Source organism: Benincasa hispida, chromosome 2 (genome assembly GCF_027475165.1).
Source record: "Benincasa hispida cultivar pf3 chromosome 2, pf3_genome.v1.1, whole genome shotgun sequence".
NCBI classification, from domain to species: Eukaryota; Viridiplantae; Streptophyta; class Magnoliopsida; order Cucurbitales; family Cucurbitaceae; genus Benincasa; species Benincasa hispida.
The window spans coordinates 24,457,697-24,476,923 of NC_143479.1; positions in this window are offsets into that span (position 1 = coordinate 24,457,697).

Consider the following 19,227-nt stretch of genomic DNA (forward strand, 5'->3'; position numbering starts at 1 on the left):
AAGTTGTTATTAATGAATCTGGAACACGCCAGAAGTGTGGTAGACCAATGAATTCCAAAGATAAAAATCCTTGAAAACGAAAAATAATTAATAGAAAACTTGGTTGAGGATGTAATACCTATAAAGAAACCTTCAACATGACTAGTGAGGAAGGTGAAATACCTAAAGATAATAATGAACTTTCAATAAACTATGTCATGACAGGGAAAATATGGAATCGAACTAATATATTTATTGACAACATTTTTACGTATAATGTTGCTCTTGATATTTTATCTGAAAATGATGATCTTGAACCAAAATCTATTGAAGAATGTCGACATAGAAAAGATTGGCTTCAGCGGAAAGAAGCAATCGAGGTAGAATTAAACTCACTTTCAAAACGTCGGGTTTTTGGACAAGTAGTCCAAACACTAGAAGGTGTTAAATTTGTTGGATACAAATGGGCATTTGTGAGGAAAAGAAATGAAAATAATCAGGTCACAAGATATAAAGCAAGACTAGTTGCACAAAGTTTTTCACAAAGACTTGGTATTGATTCTGAAAAGACTTATTCTCCGATGGTAGATGCAATTACATTAAGATATTTAATTGGCTTGACTGTGTATAAAAGTCTTAATATCCACCTTATGGATGTAGTCACAACATATTTATATGGATCTCTTGATAATGATATTTATATGAGAATCCCAGAAGGATTTAAAGTACCTGAAACAGATACATCAAATTCCCGGAAATGGTATTCAATAAAGTTACAAAGATCATATGGATTGAAACAATCAGGACAGATGTGGTACAGTCGTCAGAGTGGATATTTATTGAAAGAATGATATCAAATAATCCAATATGTTCGTGTATTTTTATAAAGAAATCACAATCAAGATTTGCTATTATAACTGTATATGTTGATGACTTAAATATAATTGCAACTCCTGAAAAACTTTCAAAGGCAATAGAATATCTTAAGAAAAAAATGAGATGAAAGATCTCGGAAAAACAAAATTTTGCCTTGGATTGCAAATTGAGCATTTAGCAAATGGAATATTTATTCATCAATCAACTTATACAGGAAAAAATTTGAAAATATTTTATATAGGCAAAGCACATCCATTAAATATTCCAATGGAAATCCGTTCGTTGGATATAAAAAAAGATATATTTCGACCTCAAGAAGATAATGAAGAACTTCTTGGTCCTAAAGTATCATATCTTAGTGCAATTGATGCACTTCTGTATCTTGCTAATAATACAAGACCAGATATTGAATTTTCAGTAAATTTATTAACTAGATATAGTTCTTCTCCTACAAAAACACATTGGAACGAAATTAAGCATATACTCCGTTATCTACGAGGAACAATCGATACGAGTTTGTTTTATTCAAATAAATCAATTTTTAATCTAGTTGGTTATGCAGATTCTAGATATTTATTTGATCCACACAAAGTTAAATCTCAAACAGGTTATCTGTTCACATGTGGAGGAACTGCTATATCATGGCGATCGGTGAAATAGACTATAACGGTCACTTCTTCAAATCATGCTGAAATTCTTGCAATTCACGGGCTAGTCGAGAATGTGTATGGCTAAGGTCAATGACTTAACATATTCATGAAACGTGTGGTCTGTCTTCTAATAAAAATCTTCCAACAATATTATACGAAGACAACACAGCTTGCATAGCCTAAATCAAAGTAGAATATATTAAAGGATAAAACATATATCACCGAAGCTTTTCTACACTCATGATTTTGAAGAAAATGGTGAATCACTGTACAACAAATTTTTTCGAAGGATAACCTGGCAGACTTATTTACAAAGGTATTATCAACTGGAACTTTTGAAAAATTTGTGCACAACATTAGAATGCAGCAACTCAGAGATCTTAAGTGATGTTTTCATGAGGGGGAGTAAATATATTGTATTCTTTAGTAGTATATATTATATGAAATATGTACTATTTTTCCTTCACTAGGGTTTTTTCCCATTGGGTTTTTCCTAGTAAGGTTTTAACGAGACATATTTCATATATATATATGCATCTAAGAGGGAATATTATGAAAATTCTAATAATAAATAGAGCTCATTGCTTATTGTCCCAAAAGCCATATGTCACCCTTCATGTTGTCCATGTGCCTTATAATTATTTATGTTTGGTATCCATGTAAGTCTACATCCTACTTGTCACTTTACCTATAAATAGTGGCATTTGGTATATCTTAAAATCGCACATACATTGGTGAGAATTCTATAATTTTCATATTATCCAATTTTATAATTTTAATTATTTTATGTTATATGATATTTTATATATTTAATATTATTATATTATATTTTCTCTATATCCGTATTTTTATTGTACTCTTCAAATTCACAACATAATTATCAATTTTAAAAAACTGGCCAAATGAGTATAAGAAAAAATCATCAATAACAATAAAACATTGAAAATAAAATAATAAAAAGTACAAAAAAAAGTAACATATAAAACTAATAAATCAGTTGAAAACCAAAAATAATAAAAAGTACAAAAAAAGTAACATATAAAACTAACAAAACAATTGAAAACCAATCTTCCACGTTGTAGTTGAGCTAAGCAAAATAATTATAAAAAGAAAAAAGAAAAAAAAGAGAGTAAAACTAGTGGAAGGTTCATAGAAGACACTTATTCTTATAAAATACAGAAAATCAAATAAAATAAAACATATTATAAACTAATAACAAGATAAGAATTCAGAAAGAGACTAAAAAAATCCCTACCAACATTGAGTAAATCCTTCAAAAACAATATTGAAATACTGAAACATAAAATATTGTTTTTAGAGATAAAAGAAGGTAGAAACAAAAACAAACTCTAAAAAAAAACATCAAAAATATTTTAGGGAGTAAAGCCTAAATTATTGATTGGCTCAAAAGTTTTAAGTTAATAGGTGAAGACAAATTTAATGTATATCATCTAACACTTAGAACCTCCATGGACCACCTGCTCTGATACCATTTTAAATCACTAATTGACTAGTTATTTTTTTTTAATCAGAGATGTACAATAATATTAAGACTCGTGGACAGGGTCAACAAATTTCTTCATTATTAAACTTAATTATATATTTAATCTACAATGAAAACATAATTATTATGCACTCATATTAAAAAAAATGTCATGATACTAAAGAAGATTTACAATTAATTTTTTAATTTGAAAATAGAAGTTTACATGAAATTTAAAGACGACCCCTGGCTCTTACCCCCAATGGAGTTGTCTTCGTGTCTCTAAATTAGCTTCACCCTGTTGTCATTGTCATATACGACGAATACGTCTTCGATCAGTATCAGCAACATTGAGTCATCTTGTTTGTTGAATAATATTTTTTATGTTGACCAATGTTTGGTGACGCATTGAACCCAAATCTGGTAAATTGTGTTGTATTGAATATTGTTGTAATCTCCAATAAATTATTATGTACGATGAAAAAAATAAATATTAAACAATATTCATATCATATATTTGAAAACTGTCTGATTTTAAATCTCTTACCATATAGTAATAGTAAGCGCCATCAGGTGTGATAAATCACCTCGTGATTGAATCGTACCAGGGAAAGTAGTCATCTGATACAGCTGGCCCATTTGTTATTTCTCCATGTGCACAACGATCATGTCGTCCATACTAGTAGGATATATATTTCATTTGAATTCGACGCCAGTCTTGGTCGTGCTTACCTCTTAAATCAATCTGGTGTAGTACTGGGAGTGTATAGCACAACAAATGTATCGTTTGTTGCAGACTGAATGGTCTCAACACACGATCTGGATGATGTCACTCTACTATAGGGAAGCATATAAGAGGGCTAGCGGTCAACCAAATGTCTTCACTATCATGACAGTAATCAGGTAGTGATGACCAAATATCTTGTGTGTATGGCATCCAATTAATCTGACAAAAAAAAGAAGATAATTATACACCCAAAATGTTTTAAATATTCATTTATATATACATTTGTTACCTAATTGTGCATCAGTCTATCCAATATTTTTCGATATACTAGTAACATATTTGCTGACTGTTCAGGCAACTAATACACCATCTTAGAAAAAATACAATTAATTTATATTCTTACATAAAATGACAACGAAATAAATATATAAATGAAAAAATACCTGACACTAAGTGGACGATGACTTGGGCCTGTAACTGGACTTGTGGTGCTATAATTTGAAATCTATCATAAGCCCATACCTGTAGTAGTATCGGCGGCCCCACTCTTTCCAATGCTTGTCTATTGGTAGCACGAAAAAGTTCTCTATAAAGCCATGCAAGACAGGCACCACCCCACGAGTACGTACCAACATGCTCGAAATCAAACAATAGCAAGAGAAACATGAGATATCTAAAGTGTTCGACTTGTTAGCCAAAAAAAACCTCCAATAAGCTGCATAATGTATACTCGTGTATACCTACATATGGTGATGTCATCCGCATCGGGAGGTAATTCTGGAAATTGGGACACCAACCACGGGATACTCAATTTTAAGCCTTTCAAATCATTTGGTAGAACACCTAAGAGCTCGTCACAAACATTCTTCCAATCATACTATAATGAACCTGTCAATGGTTCTCCGTCCACTCGGAACCCAAACTGAATGGCAACATCCTGCAATGTAATTTTACATTCCCCGTAAGGCAGGTGAAATGTGTGGGTTTCTGGTCTCCACCGCTCAAATAAATTAGTAATGAGGTGCCAATCAAGTTGGATAAATCTGATCTGTGCAACCCCAAGAAAACCTGCCTGTTCAACGTAGGGAATAATACATTGATCAAATGGGATAGTATGTTGTGCAGAGGCCTCCCTTCTCCGACAACTCAAAACTATGGTAGAAGAACTATCCCATATCGATTGTGAATGATGCTTATTTTGTTCATATGGTTGTACAGGATTAGAATACCAGACTCCATTACCTAAAAAGTTCGAATTACATTACATAACAAAATCCATCACATAACAAAATCTATTTCCTAGGAATGAATAGTATATCCATGAATCATACATTTAATTCAGCCCAAATGCAAACAAAATGATATATGAAGCAATCCTCATTTTTATAAACAAATACATATATTTTCTTAAATCAACCCAACAAATAGCCCAACAAAATCAAATTTCTAAGTTCAACATATATAAAGATTATATGTTTAAAAAATCCAAATCTAAGGTCCATAAACTATACATTTAATTCAGCCCAAATGCAAACAAAATGATATATATATGAAGCAATCTTCATTTTCGAACTTGATCCTCATTTCTATAAACAAATATATATATATATATATATATATATATATATATTAGAAAAAATAAAGAAAAAACTTTATCTAAGGCGGACGACGACAAAGATTGGAGATAGCGGGTGGTAGATCGGTTCACGGCGACAGTAACAAGAGAGGAGAAAAAGGTAATCGTGAAGATGGCGAACGACGGTGGATTTCGCGATCGGCGGTAATGGGGAGGAAGAAAAGAGAAAAAGCTCTCAGATGGGGGAAGAAGAATTAAGGGACCACGTACATGACTTAGGGTAATCGTGGACCCGGTCCATGATTACCTCGATCAATGCTTCATGACTACCACATTGGCAGTCTGCACATGCCAGATCATAGGGATTCGTGTACTGGATACACTATTTCGTTCGAGTACACGATTAAAAAAATCTATTTTTGTCAATATTATCAACCCAACCCTATTTTTGTTAATAATTATTAAAATAATATTATTTTTTTAAAAAAAAATCCAAGTTTTGAAGAGAATACTAAAAAAAAAGAAGAAAAGAAGAAAACTTGGAAAAGAGTTATTAAACAAAAACGAAGAGAAAAAGAAATGACAGTGAGAAAGTAACGTATGAGGGTTTTTATAAAAAGAAATGACAGTGAATCTTGGCAGTGAAAAAAATAATAATTTTGAAGACAGAAAACCCTTTAGGACAAAAGAATTTTAAAATAACAAATTTAAATATAAAAGCATTTGGATATAAAAGAAAAGGTTAAATATTTTTGAAAAAAAAAAATATTTTTAGTCCCAGAGTTTAAAGAATACGTGCATTTAGTTGTAGATTTTCAATTTAACTATTTTAGTCCTCAATTACATACATAAGATATTTTTATTATTATTTTAAATAAAATAACAATAATTAAAATATTAATTAAAAGAAAACAAATTTCTCTCTCCTCTCCCCCAAATATTAAAATAGTAATTAAAAGAAATCAAATTCAGAGGATTCGATGAGTTATACTGCCAATATTCTTCCTCCTCCGCTAGGATCTTTTCAATTTTCGCCTCTCTTTTTCATTTTTGTAGATTATTGTCTTCCAAAACTTTTAACTCATGAACAAATTATTGATGGTCTGTATTATTAATTTGTTTTGCATTTTTATTTCCTTGAATCTTTGCATATTTCCTTCTCAAATTAGCTCTGTGATTTCTCTTGAATTTTGTCTTTTTAAGTAAGTATCAGAACTTCAATATTTCAGAACAAATTAAAAAAAAATATCACTCAATTATGTATAACAATGTTTTAATTAAAAAATCAATTTCAAGATTCTATGTTATCAAAGATTATTACAATTTTGTACTTAGACGGTTAGATAGTTATAAGAATATAACTGATATATTTGGGTTGTTAGTTTGTTAGGCCCATGTAACTAATTATTTTCAGGTCCACTCTTGTATATAATATGGGTACGGCCCATTTTAAAAAAAGTGACAGGACAATTCAAAAATTCCCTTGTTAATATGGTATAGAAGACTTTTTCCTCTATTTTTTTTTCCTTTTTCCCACCTTTCTGCATTTTCTTCTCTTCATCATCTTCAACCTCCCGCCATGTCCAACGAAAACCTTCCATTCAACACTGAAGAACCAGTCAATCCTGAAACTGTTCCTCCAAACAATTCTTTCACATCTTCAATTTCTCAGAATCAATCCGAAACTTATCTCAATCCATATAACCTTCACCAGAATGACAATACCAGTCTTGTTCTAGTATCCAAACCTTTGACTGAAGATAGCTATGTTTCTTGGAGTCGAGCCATGGTGATTGGTCTTTCTGTTAAAAATAAACTTTGCTTCATCGACGACACTCTTCCTCGTCCAAGCAGTGAACTTCTTCCAGTATGGATTCAAAATAACAACATTGTTATTTCATGGATCTTGAACTCAGTCTTGAAGCTCATATTCGCCAGCATACTCTTTGTTGATTTCGCACGAACAATCTGGCTTGATCTACAAGAACATTTTCAGAAGAAAAATGCTCCACGAATTTCCAACTCAAGAGGACTCTTGCGACTCTATCTTGGAATCATGATTCAATGAGTATGTATTTCACCAAATTTAAAACTCTCATTGATGAACTCAATACTTATCGTCCCTCTTGTACTGTGGATCATATCATTGTGGAGGACTCCGTGATATGACCAACTTCCTTCAAATTGAGTATCTGATGGATCTTCTAATGGGGCTTAATAAATCGCTTTCTCATGCCTGTTCTCAAATTCTTCTTATGGATCCTACTCCTTCAGTTACTCGTGCCTTTTCTTTACTTCTCCAAGAAGAACAACATAGAGCTATTGGATCTTTTCCAGTCATCCTTCCTACTGTTGCCCTTGTCATTTCTGCCAATAATTTGAAGAACAACTCTTCATCAAAACAACAAAAAAATCGACCTATATGTTCTCATTACAACATTGTTGGCCATACAGTTGATAAATGCTACAAAGTTCATGGCTATCCACCTGGATACAAAACTAAGGAACAACAATGCAACCCTAACAATGCTATCAATACCAATTCCGTCAATTCAGTCACTACTCAACCAATTAGTTATATGAATACAAACACTGTTGATGCAATTCTACAATGCGAAAATATTCTTCATCAGATGCAGTCTCAACTATCAACAACATCTTCATCTGGATCTTTATCACATCTTCCAACCACATCTTCAACAAAATCACATGTCATAGGTACTAATCCTATACTTCCTTGGATAGTTGATTCAGGAGCGTCTGCACATGTATGTTGTTCAAAGAATTCTTTACTACCATGACTACTTGCTAAAATTTTGTCACATTACCTGATAAACAGACTCTCTTAGTTAAAAATATTGGCATTGTTTGCCTCTCATCTACTTTAATCCTCAGAAATGTATTCTACTTACCTGATTTTTCATTCAACCTCTTATTAGTAAGTGCTCTTATAAAGAACTTACCATCAATCATTGTTGAATTTGATACTAATGGTTGCACAATTCAGAACAAGTACACTTCAAAGAATATTGGCAATGCTAATTTTGTGCGAGGCTTATATTTATTGAATACACAAAGTCTTGATATTTCATTGAACTACGTATGTGTTGTAACTGATAAAAATGATGCTCTCTGGCACCAAAGATTGGGTCATCCCTTTACTGAATGCATTACTACTTTGCATAATGTTTTGAGTTTGAATCCTAGCTTACTTAAAAAACAATGTGTGTCCTTTAGCAAACTAAAAACATTTACCTTTTGTTTCCAATAATCATCTATCCCTAAACGTTTTTTATTTAATTCATGTGGATATTTGGGGCCCGTTTTCAACTGTTACTCATGTTGGACAGTCTTTCTTTCTAACTATTATTGATGATGCAACTCATTTCACTTGGGTCTTCTTACTCAAACACAAATCTAATGTCACTATTGTTATTCCTCAGTTTTTTAAACTTTTTGCAACTCAATATGGTAAGAAAATAAAGCAGTTCAGATTAGATGCTCCTGAATTGATGTTCATTGAACTTTTAAGGAAAATAGAGTTATACATCAGTTTTCATGTGTAGCTTACCCCCAACAAAACTTTGTGGTAGAAAGAAAACATCAGTACATCCTCAACATTGCTAGAGCACTATTTTTTCAGTCTCGGGTCCCACTATCATTTTAGAAAAAATGTGTCTTAACTGTAGTATTTCTCATCAATAGGACACATCCAAGCTACACAGCTGGAAGTCTCTTTTTCAGGTAATCATTGATTCCATACCAGACTATCAAATGTTGAAAGTTTTTTATTCTTTATGTTTTGCTTCCACATAAGCTCAAGGGAGACACAAATTTCAACCAAGGGCCATACAAGCTATCTTTGTTGACTATCCCCCTGGTATGAAAGCATACAAACTATATGATCTTCAACACAAAAGATTCTTTTATTCACGGGATGTTATCTTTCATGAAGAAGTATTCCCTTTACATACGTCTCAAACCATGAGAATGTAATTGATCCTTTTCTTGGGTATTTTACCTAAGTCTTTTGTTGACAATGCAGACTTCTTCCCAACAGAGCAAAATAAAAACAACCCAACAACCTCAAACTCTGTTGCCAATAGTGATAACAACCCAACAGCCTCTAACCTACATATCTCACCACAAACCACTACATCACCTCAAAGAATTAAATCCTCCAACACAACCTCACCTTAACTTCAGTCCCAACCTTCTCTCTCACAGGTTTTACAAACATCTTCCCAACTAAACCCTAAAAATCCCTCAAATCTACTTATACAACCCCTACCAAGAAAATCTATCAGAGTTTCTAAACCATCCTCATATCTACAAGCATATTATTGCAATCTACTTACCATGTCACTCTATCCAAAATCCTCTACCAAACATCCCATTAACTAATACCTCTCCTATCACAAACTCTCACCTCAACATAGAAATTTTACCTTATAAATTTCTATAACCCAAGAACCAAACTTTTATCATGAGGCTGTCAAATGTGATCATCGGAGAAAAGCAATGAAAGCAGAACTAAATGCCATGGAAGTTAATCACACATGGAGTATTGTACCTTTACCAAAAGGCAAAAACTCTGTTGGATGTCGTTGGGTTTATAAAATCAAACACAAGGCAGATGGATCCATTGAAAGATATAAGACATACTTGTAGCTAAAGAATACACTCAAGAAGAAGGCCTTGACTACTTTGAGACATTTTCTCCAATTGCCAAAATGATCACCGTAAAGACTGTTCTTACCATTGCAGTCTCAAAACAATGGTCACTTCTCCAACTTGATGTCAACAATGTCTTCTTACATGGTGATTTTTTTGAAGAAGTATACATGGATCTATCTCTCAGATACAAACAACAAATTAAAACAAACTTCAAGGCAATGGTTTGCCAATTTTTTTGCTCTCTAACTGTCTTTAGGATTCCAACAGTCAAAAGTAGATTATTCTCTTTTTATTAGAGGCAAAGATGAAACTTTTCTTACTCTCCTTGTTTATGTAGATGACATAATAATAACCAGAGCTAACCCTTTTCATGCCAATCATCTCAAGACTTCTCTAAATAAAGCTTTCAAATTGAAAGACTTAGGCTCATTGAAGTTCTTCCTTGGTCTTGAACTAGATCGTTTATAGTCTGCCATTTTCTTATCCCAAAGACATTATGTCTTACAACTTTTCGAAGACTCTATTTTACGTGGAGACAAACTAACCAATCTACTGATGGATCCAAACATAAAATTACAACATGATGATCGTGACCTCCTCAAAGATGCATCTGTCTACAGAACACTAGTTAAAAAGCTCTTGTACTTGATAGTTTCGAGGCCTGATATTGCCTTTGCAGTCCACAAGTTAAGTCAACTCATGAGCAAACTAACTCGAGCTCATCTCAATGCAGCTCACCATTTAATCAAGTACCTCAAAGGCTCTCCTGGCAAAGGTATTTTTATGTCTAAAACTTCATATTTCTCTATCTATGCCTTTGTTGATGCAGATTAGGAAACATGTATCTGTTAAGGTTGGTGCTGTAAATCTCATAGGACTCTATAGTTTGTAATTGTATTGTACAAATATCTTATTTATCTAATAAAATATGTGATTTTTTATTGACATTTAGTTGCATTAATCTACAAAGCAATAAACTAACATCCAATGTTATCTTGTAGCTTAAACATATATGTAGAGACATACGGGTAGATCATGTTTAAGTGATAACCTAAATAGTTTGTAGTAGATGGATAAGGTTGGATACCTTATCTTGGTGATACTACGAGTATGACCCGCTTTGTAGATGTTACAATTGTTGTAAAGTTCTACAAGTGATCTGATCCTAATCATTCATGTGGAGACATATGAGTGGAGATATTCTATATAAAGAAGTTTGTATAAGACTGGATCACGAAATAACTAATCTCATTATATAAAGTCGTTCATAATAGATTTACATTTCACCAGGATGACCATAAGTGACATGACCTAAATCTTGAGCGAGTTGTGAACTTCTACCTATGATGGCGGTCCTTTGATTTGTAGGGTGAAAATGGCCAGATCGTCGACTCAACAAACCCATCATTTTAAGGATTTGTCTAATTGGGGAGCTAGAAACACAACTACACAAAAAGAAATTCCCTTCTTCCTCAACGTCGGAGTAAGTAGATAAATTGCTCCATTGAGGGCTGATTTTGGGGTTTAACAATGTGGTGTCACACCCTCTCCTGGCCCGAGAGGGGTATGGTCATAGTTGGACTATGATTTATTATTCATTAGAGGGATTAGTGGTACTTAAGGAGTTAGGTGTAACTATAGGGACAAAATGATAATTTTGGCCCAGCTGTAATTACGAGCGATTTGTGAAGGGTCATCATACTATTGATTGGTTATATCTAATGGATACAAAAATATATCGAAAAGTGCAGTTGTCGATCTTTCGTGAAGTGTCCGACAGTTATCGGATAGTGAATAATTTAATTAAAAGAGTGTAATTAATTATTCAAGTACCATTTGAGCTTCAAGCTACAGGTCTATGAGGTCCCCTCTATAGCTTAATGGGAATTAATGAGAATCCATTTTTGAATTAACTTGAATTGTTCAAATTAATTGAAGGAATTAATTATATATGATATAATTAATTAAACTAATTATATATGATATAATTACTATAATATATTTAATATATTATAATATAAAGTTTATTTGAGAGGAAATAAAAATTTGAATATGATTCAAATAAAAATTATATGAATTTGATTCATATAATTAAATTTAATATAAATGGGATTTATATTATATGTTATTGATGAGAGAAGTAAAACTATAAGTTATATTGTATCTGATACAATATTAAACCATAAGTTATATGTTTTATGTCATATAACCTATGGTTATATATATATATAATAGTTTTATCATAAATTAAAATTAATTTTTTTAATTTTAATTTTATTTTTGAATTATTGTGAGGGGGAAATAACTTCCCTCCCCATTTTTCTCTCAACCCACGTACAGTTGTGAGAGTGAGATTTTTTATTGTTGTTTTTTTTTCCCTTCTTTTGATAAAAGAAAACCAAAAAAAGAATATAGAGAGATACAGAACAGTTTTGATCTTCATCTCCTCTTATCTTTGTCAGAGCACATACTCCTGATTCTCACTCAGAGAATACAATGGTTTCTTTCATGATGGTGTCTTTCGATTCGAAGAGATTCCATTGAAGAACTATCTTCAAAGGTGAGGGTTTCCGAAACCCAAACTTTATTTTTTCCTTTATTTTCTTCCAAGCATGTTATTTTTAATTAGATGTATAATTCTGTATGATTGTTGTAAAATTATAATTCTGTAAATGTTGGGTTTAGGTCCGATCCCGTGTTCCGCTCAAGGACCTTCAACGGTTTCTTTAGTATTGACACAAGGTATCTCGTTCATCAGCTGAAGTTGAATATCGATCACTAGCAGTCGCCAGTTGTGAAATCATATGGCTTCAAAGCCTCCTTACTGAAATGTATATACTTCACCATCACCAACTCTTCTTTTTTGTGATAATCAGGCAGCCATTTACATTGCAGCCAATCTCATGTTTCATGAAAGAACAAAACACATAGAACTAGACTACCATTTTGTTTGAGATCAAGTAGCTAATGGATCCATCAAGCTTCTGTCAGTACTTCTTTCGTGATCAACGGGCTAATGTGTTGACGAAGCCTTTACCTGCAGTTATTTTAGTCCCGTTACTTAACAAGATGGGATTACAAGATATTTTTTGCCCATCTTGAGGGGAGTATCAGAGATTACTACAATTTTGCACTTAGGTTGTTAGATAGTTATAAGAATATAACCAATATATTTGGGTTGTTAGTTTGTTAACCCCATGTAACTAATTGTTTTCAGGTCCACTCTCGTATATATATGGGTATGGCCCATTTTTATAAAAGTGAGAGGACAATTAAAAATCCCCTCATTAATAGGCGTTGCTCTTGATTTGTCATGATCGTAGTGAATTTAGCCGCTTTGTAATATCAGCACTAGAATTAACCTAGCTTGAATCTTCGAATTAACCCAATTGTTTTCTAATTGAAAATTATGTTAGTAGGATCGAAGAATGAGGAAGAAGAGGAAGAGAAAATATTATATCATTGACTATGGGACTGGGTTAGGGAGAGAGTGAGAAAAAGTTTTTCCTGAACTTTTGTAGCAGAGTGGTAGCTGTGTCCATGACTTGGCATGGTAGGGAAGAAGAGGATGAAGGAGGAGAAGAGAGAAGAAGAGATGCTGGCTGAGTGGGGGAGAGGAAATTTGTTTTCTTTTAATTACTATTTTAATTATTGTTATTTTATTTAAAATAATAATACAAATATGTTATTTATGAAATGAGAGACCTTTTAAACCTATTACTCAAAATTGAGGGATTAAAATATCTAAATTGAAAACATAAGGACTAAACGTACCTATTCCTCAAAACTCATGAATTAAAAATATATTTTTTTAAATATTTTTTTTAAAAAAAATACGTTGCAAAAATATTAATAAAAATTAATAGAAAAGTATTAGAAACTTAATTCCAATTAAATTAATTAAAAAATGTATCCAACGGTTACTTGCTACCAAAGATACCACTCTTTGTAACGGTCTTCTTCTAAGCGGTAGGATTTAAATAACTCTAAAACGGCCCATTCTCTTCATTCACATTCAAAATCAAACTCTTAATTTTTTTATTAATTGAAGTATTTTTTAATTTTGGACTGATAAGATAAATAAAAATTCTTAAAATTTTGTTTGAAAAAATAGTAAAAAATTTTCATAATAGTAAAACAATTTTTTTGAATAAATAATACTAATGCAAATGTCCAAACTAAACATGCAGAGTAAAATTGATAAAAGTCCACATGACAACCTAAACAAATCCAAAGAGAGCTAAACCAACATAAATATATTGTATTTAAATATTTATAAGTCACTAATTACATGCAAATACAGATACACAAAAAAGAATAGAAAAATATACGGTTACAAAAATGGATTGAGTCGGGCACATTTTAAGGCAAGCAACCAATTGGTGGAGGATTACAATAGAAAACAAGATTAGCATAGTAGTTTGTAGTTGAATTAGAGAGTGCAATAAGAAGAGGAGGAGATGGATGTTGTTGGCATTTGATAATTGGTGACAACATTACAGAGAAGAAACCCGATTGAAGAAAAGAAAATTATAGATGAAAGATGTATGACTGCCGATTAGAGACTCATAAACGAACAAAAAAAAGTGAAAGAAAAAAAAACACACCTTAACATGCCGATGATATGGTATACAACTACAACAATAGTAGACCGACAAAAGTGGAAGAGAGAAAGAAGTTGTAACCCGTAGGGTTATATTTTTTCTTTTTTCTTTTTTCAAGCTTTTTATTGACTTGAATTATATTAAAATTGGATTTTAAAACAAAATCTAGAATATAAAATTAAAAAGAAAGGAATATTCAATAATTTGAGACAATTAATTTAAATTCACAAGATCTCAAAAATATTTTATTTTATACACCAATAATATATTATTTTATTATTTTATATATTTAAAAAAATTAAATTATATAAATAGCAATAATACAAATTAAAAAAATGCATGAAATAAAAAAAATAGATAAATCGTGATAATAATACAAATCTCTAAATGTATAAAAAAAATTGAAAACCCGAATTTGATACGAAAATGTATAAATAAATCGAAAAAGAATAAGATAAAATCGAACTGGATAACAAAAGATATATTTATATAGATATTCATAAAGAAAAATCAGGAGATATAAAATTATGTTATATTAACGAATCATGAAAAAAATGATGATTAAAATCTCATAATTTTACTGTATTTTTATTCCAGATTGAACCACGCTATAACAATTACACTATTCAATATTTGTGATGGAAGACCACATGAAGTGCAAATCAAGTATTATAGTATTATAAAAACAAATAATCTCATGTGAGTGGCACACCTCTAGTCAAAAATCTTATTATTTTCGAAATTCACCAAAAATCCAAATGAACTCGAATTCTTATTATTTTATCTAATTTTTTTTTTCTCTTTCTTTTTTTTTTAAAAGAAAAGTTCTGAAACTCATTTCTTTTGGGATTCAGATGGCCCATGTTAAAATCAAGTATTGCTTTCCCATTTACTGAAAAATCTTATTTACAACAATATATAATTGAATACTACACCAGAAAATCATAATCATGATCATCCAATTCAGGGGCGGATCTATTAATTAGCTCTGGTTTTATATATACGTAATTTTTATTAAATATAAAGAGATTATAATTATATTTTATACGTATTATTTTGTTTTATTAAACTAATACTAGAAGTACGCTTTAGTGGTCGGAAACTGAAGATCGAATCTTAAGGCTGGTTTGACATTAGTTTTGATTGATTTTAATCTTCAATATATATATATATATATATGAATTATTCACAATCCATATATTTATTTATATATTATTTTAATTTTTTTAAAACTATATACAATATTCACACGCACATGAACACACGATTCACCATATGTATTTATAAATCTTCAATTTTAAATTTTGAAAAATATATATAATATTTCAATTTTCGAACCAGATTAAGAAAAACTTAATTTAATTTTGAATTTTCTTGGATATACATGTAGAAATATATAAATAATTTTGAATCTTTATTAAGTTGATTTGTGAAAATTGATTGAATGATTTTTTACTTATATATTTAGGTGAATAATTCTATAAATATTTATAATAATTTTTTAATTAACACGACTTAATCTATAATATCATATATTAATACACCTAAAATTACATTTATATGTAGGACTACCTCACTCTCCAATCTCGAAGAAAGTCTCATAGATTGACAATTGTTATTCACAATTCACAATGATCTATTATTGTAGTAGAACTTGCTACTATTTGTGATGGACTTGCCCTTACAATTGAATGTGAAATAAGAAACATTATCGTTGAATTTAATTTGGCAATTGCCGCTATAAAAGGATCTACAACTTACTCCAATGAAATCAGTATCTCGACCTCTGAAGTTAAAAATCTTCTAACTAAATTCACATCTTTTTCTCTAACTTTCTCGAACTCAATTGCTGTGCTGAATATAAGCACAATTGAAATTCCTGGGAAGTTATACATTTGTGTATTGAGAAGACCATTTACTATTTCTTGAAGCTCGATCTCTCCCCCGGATGAATCATATCCATTCGAGGAACATGGAGACTAGTTGAAGTAATGAGCCTCACAATACTCTTGCGCATCTTATTGCTTCACAAACTGCTCATGTTGCCCCCCCTTATTTGGCGAAACTCCTTTCCTCTTGACCTTATTTCAAAAGCGTTAGTTTGGATTAAAGTTTTGTAGATATTTGCGAATAAGGATACTTGGAAATAAGATATCTAGGAATAAAATACTTAGAAATAGGATATCTAGAAATAAGATCTTTGAAAATAAAAAATAATTGTGTTTAGTTAGATATGGAAATAGGAATATGAAATGAGAATGTATTATACTTTTTTATGTAATTATAAAGTATAAAATTAATTTCAATAATTAATTTTTATTTGTTAATTTATTTTATCACATTAAGTTATTAAATAAATTTTAGGTCATTAAAATTTAACTAAATTTACCGACCCACTCTCTAATTTAATATATTTATTATCAAGTAAAATTTTTTATTGCACATTTATATTATCAATTTTTATTAAAAAATATTGCTAGATAATTTTAATATTTATTTTATTATTATTATATTTTTTTGTAATTTTGTTAATTGAAGAGTTAATTAACTAATTGTTTAATGTCAATTATAAGGCTTATATATATATATATAAGAAGTTGATATAAATTAATTGATTTTAAATCATCAAATAGTGTTTTTAAGTTTTTAAAAAATACATATGATTATAGATTAAAACTAGAAGTACAAATGTCCAAGATTATTTAATTGAAAAAATTAACTTATTTTATTATTAGTCAATTAATTAATATTTTTGAAAGATTAATTAATAATTTTAATAAATAATTTATGACGTTAATATATTACCAATAAAAAGAAATTTAAGCAAATATAATTATGGTTATTTATATTTTTTAAAAAAGATTATGTTTTTTCATATTAATTCATAATAATAGAATATCTTATTATATTAGCATTATTATTAATAAAATTAATTATATATACCAATTATAAATTTAATTTAAACATATTTATAAATATTAAATAAATTAACTAATATCAACAAAGAAGAAAAAAGATAAAATGAAAAGATAAAAAGTAATGGAGAAAATCCATCTATTTGAATGGTTATGAAAAACCTCAATAGATGAGAATATAAAATATCTTGTAATAAAGATATTCTCATTTTCAAGATTAAAAACTTATACTAAACATGTTGATAGAATATCATTTCTCATTCCCATCTCATCTCCATGACCCAAACGGGACCATAAGGGATTATTCATACCAACTACCTCTCTTTAATAAAATTATATTTTATCTAAAAAATATGATATTATAACTTTAAAAAGAATACATATTTTTTAATCCATTAATTTATTTCTTTAATACACCGTGTCTTGGACTCTTGAATTTCTAAAACCAAGTGGAGAAAAATGTATTCATATTTCCCAACATGGGCAAGTTGCCCTCGCCTTCTCCAATGTTCTGAAGCTGAATTAAAAAACGAAATTTATTATTAAAATTGAAATATATTTATAACAAATAGTATTGTCTATATCTTCAAGGTTGAAGTTTCAATCACATCTCCATAATTGTTATAAAAAATAAATTGAAAATTTTCGAACCATCTTAAATGGTATAAGTTTAACCTCAACACACACAAAAAAAAAAGAAAAAAAGAAAAAAGAAAAAAGAGGTACAGGTCACAGTTTTTTTAAAATGTCACAAAAATTTAATTAGTTAAATAAAAATAAACTAAAATATTTTCATATTATAATTATATCTTCATAACTTAAAATAATGAAACTTTTTATATTATCTAATTTTATCTATTACTATTAACCTTTGTATATTCCAAATGTTATTTTTCTTATTGTTATTAATTTCCTTTAATAAAGAAATTTTGATCATTTTCATATGTTGGTTGACTAAAAGATGAGTAAAAAAGATCTATGTCTGACAGACAATGCAACTACACATACAATACTTATAAATAAAAAATATTTTTCCAAACTGACAATGCTAAAAAAAATCAATACGATATCAGGTTCTACAAATCTGATTGAAGGCTTTAGAAAATCAAATATTATTTTGTCTAGAGAAACAAAAATTACAATAGACAATGCATTGTTCTCTAGTCAATCAAAGAGCAATCAACTTAGTTTTAAAGATATACGTTGCAATGGTTATCATATTGAGACTAATAGAAAGAATGATACAGAGCATTTTTATATCATATCTACTGTCTCATATGACAATCATATATTAAAAGAGTTGCATGCTTTATCTTCTGGATTATATTATACTCATATACAAGTAATTGAAACATATGCAACAATGAACTGATGTTCATGAATTCAGACATATTTGTAATTTGACATGACAATTTGGTCATTCAAGGTCTATGACGATGAGAAGAATTATTGAGAACTCAAATAGACACCCATTGAAGATCCCGAAGATTATTCAATCTAATGCATTATCATGTGATGCTTGCTCTCAATGAATAATTAGACCATTTCCAACTAAAGTGGGAATTGAATCTCCTACATTTTTAAAAGGAATTCATGGTGATATATATGGACCTATTAACCTACCAAGTGAACCATTTAGATATTTTATGGTATTAATAGATGCATCCAACATATGGTCACATATATGCTTATATCAAGTCGAAATCTTGCATTTGTAAGATTACTTGCTCAAATAATTAA